We start from the raw sequence: 3,852 nt of genomic DNA, 5'->3' as shown, positions 1-3,852 counted from the left end.
CTCTGAGATTAATTCTACAAATACTAACGATTTCATAGATTTAGCTGAAAAGAACTCAAGATCAAACTCTTGTAAAATAACAATCCATCTGTTATATTTCCCCCCAATCTCTCGCCTACTGAGAACAAACTGAAATGGATTGACAGTCGCCAAGACAAAATTTTTCCTAAGAAAAATATAGTGTCTAAGTCGCTGGAGAACGTGAATAGATGCGAAAGCTAATTTCTCTATAGGAGAATATCGTAGTTCAGGACCCACTAAGCCCCATCTCAGATAATAATCACATGCTCACGAAGAGCATAATCTTCCTTAACTAGAACCATACCAATGGTAGATTATGCCGCAGCGATATATAAGAGAAAATCCTTGCTATAATCGGGTGGACTTAGTAATGGAGCAGAGGTCAATTCTTTTTTCAAAGCATCGAACAAGCACTGAGTGAAATAGTCCAACAGAAAGGGAACTCCTTTCTTCAACAATCACAAAAATAACTTTGTAATCTCAACATAATTGACAATAAATCTACTCAAGAAATTGGCCTTTCCTTGGAGACTTTGAAGTTGACGGATAGAAGATGGGGGAGGAAACTGAGGTATTTCCTCAACCTTGAAAGGATCTACCCGAATCCATTCAGTACATACGATGAATCCCAATAATTGACCGGATTTGACAATGAAAACACATCTATTTGGATTCAACCGGATTTTGTAAAAATGACATCGCTCAAAAACCAATCAAAGATGATGAGGATGATCAATTCTCTTTCGAGAACAAGCAGCTAGGTCATCCAAATAAGCTTCGATGATATGTTTGATATCATGGAAAGCGTAGGACATGGCTCGTTGAAAAGTAGCTCCAACATTTTTAAGGCCAAAAGGCATCTTTTTGTATGCAAAAGTACCCTAGGGGCAGATAAAATTTATCTTATGCTGATCTTCAGGACAGATAGTAATCTAATTATAACCCGAGAAACCATCCATGAAGGAGAAAATCTCATTTCCTGCACATTCATCAATAATATCATCAATAAATAGTGTGGGGAAATTATATTTAGGACAAGCCTTATTTAAATCCCTAAAGTCTATGCATACACGGATTGTTCCTTGCTTCTTATCAACTGAGACTAGATTCGAGACCCACTCAGTCAATAGAACAGGGTATATAAAACCTGCCTTGAGCAGCTTCTCAACCTTAACTTTAATAGTTGCCGCTTTCCTAGGGTTTACAAGCCGAATCTTTTTCCATATAGGCTTCGCATTTGCGTAAGTATTCATCTCATGTTGGACTATTGATGGATCAATTCTAGGCATTTCCTCATAAGACCAAGCAAACACATCACGAAATTCTTTGAAAAGATCAATATAGATTTGAATTTCTTCAGGGGAGCATTCAACTCTGATGAAAACATTCTCGATTATATTAGGATTCCTAGAGATGTTCACCAGAATAGTTTCCAAAATAACATACATGTTACCTTGGGAAAAAACCTGTGTTGGAGCCAAAGGGTTTAAAACTGTGTGAACATCACCAGTTAACGAAGGACTAGACAAAATTGATTCTACTTCACGCAAGTCTAGGAGAAATATGACCGATGATGCAAACCATCCCACGGTCTGTCAATACCCATCATTGCTTCTAGGATTTCTTCCTCAGATGGTAAAACTATATCAATGCAGTCCATAGAAGAAGTAGAGTCAAGGGTCCAAGCTGGATCGACATATCCATCCAATTCATCTGGTGAAAAAGGAATAGGATTAGAATATGAAGTTTTGACAATAAATTAATAAGCAATTTTAGCTGCAGACATAGGATATGCCATTCCACCCACTTTCCCTACTTCTAATGTGGTGGTACTAGAGGGTAAGGGCCAAGGATTTGAAAAATAACGAGTTCTAAAAAACTCTCTTCGAGAAGCAGTCTTGGACGATGAAATGGAATTTATTCGAGCGACAGGAGAAGGAAGATCAAAAGTACCCATCAATGAGGAATACATTCCAACTCCTAAATTCTCAACAGGTTGCTTAGGATTATTCACCAAGGGAATGGAGGAATCAGAGGATGCATTGGATTCTTTTGGAGAATACTCCATATGGTCAACAGTAACAATTATCCCTTCACGAGGAAAGCATAAGATGCAAAATAATGATGATACACTAGCATCCATTTCATAAATCCAATTCCGCCCCAATAGAATATTATAATCCAAATTTGCATCAACTATTTCCACCTCTATATTGACAACCTTGCCCCCAACACAGATAAGAAAGGCTGGAATAATTTCATGCAGCCTATGATAATTACCATAAAATGCAGTCAAGAGAGTAGGTGAAGGAACAACCTGAGGAGATCTAATATATTTCCAACATGTGATAAACATGACACATGTGGAATCTCCCTCATCAACTACAGTTCGAAAGATATTTATCTTTTGATATGTAGATTTAAATTGAAAAGCCATGTGATGAGGTAATCTCTTCTTAATATTTGACATGTCAAGTGTAAGAATAAGAGAGTTTTTTAGATCTATATCCCTAACCGCAGTGAGTAACACACTCCTTTGTGCTAGACACGACTGGAGTACCTCTGGGCAGCCCTGGCATTAGGGTTAATTGTCGAACATTTTGCAGATCCTTTTGGCATCCAAGGTATAGACTCAACTGTGGGCCTCTTAATATGAAGCGGCTATGAAACATCGGGAGCGTCCTTAGCCTTACAGGATTCCAATTCATCATAATCATGTGATCTTGTAGCAACATTGACATGAGTACTCATCATATATACATTTGATGGATTATCCCCTTCTTGGTTGCCCCCTATGGGGTTTCCAGTACTAGCATTCGTACCAGCAAACATTTTTTACCCTTGGGGAAAGGGTTAGTTAGAACTTCCTGGGAGCTAGAAGAACCCTGTTGTACTAACAAGCGTTGAATGTTAGGGAAAATATGAGTTAAATGGTCTCCACTGCACAATTTGCAAGTGAAATTAACTTTCTTTTTAGACTCCCTTTTACCCTCCCCAGTATTATTACTGGATTTGTTTGCATTACCCTTCCCATATTTATCTTTCTTATTAACCTATTCCTTCTTCTTCCCATCAGATTTTGTATTTCCTTTGGGGTTGCAAGATTGGACGACGTTAATAATTGAAGGTTGGGAAGGCATAGACACTAACAACGATGCATGAATTGAAGAAGTAGTTTGTAAAGACAACTGTTGCAATTGACTTAGCAGGTTAGCTGCACTACTATCGATCGATCCGACAATTCCATCAGCGTGGGGACCTGGCTTCGATTTAGCTAAATCGATCTTGGACCAAGGAGAATCAGGAAAAATCTTCTCAAGAATCCCAGACTGAGAATATATGAGTTCTAATTTCCGGGCTCTAATTATAGTATGTTCTTTGGTGAACACTCCATAGAGCGATACATCCTTAGAGATTTATAGCTGTAAATATTTTAGAAACCATTCGAGAAGGAATTAATTAGGAATATAGGCTTTGGTGAGACTCTTCTTTTTATGCCATTCCTGAATATGGTCAGAAATGTGAGTTGTTGTATCTTGTTGGAAACTAACCAATATCTCAGTTCCAACATCATACCGAATGGGCAACTGGAAATGGTTAAAAAAACTAGTAGCCAACTTACCAAATGAAGAAAAGGTATCGCCATTAACCTCTATATACCATTTAGCAACATTTCCAGTTAAGGTGCTATGAAACAATCTAAACCTGATTGAATCATCAATTAGGGAGTTAGAGGAACACCATAAATGAAATGTTCTTATATGGTCTATTAGATCCTCCCTAGGCTTTCCTTCGAATTTTGGAATATCTTATGGAAGTTTGGTAGGAACC

The sequence above is a fragment of the Pinus tabuliformis genome, chromosome Q (genome assembly GCF_031772625.1).
Source record: "Pinus tabuliformis cultivar Carrire ecotype Pingquan chromosome Q, CPIR1, whole genome shotgun sequence".
Lineage (NCBI taxonomy): Eukaryota > Viridiplantae > Streptophyta > Pinopsida > Pinales > Pinaceae > Pinus > Pinus tabuliformis.
The sequence above is the reverse complement of the archived record's forward strand: the minus strand, read 5'-3'. Positions refer to the sequence as shown.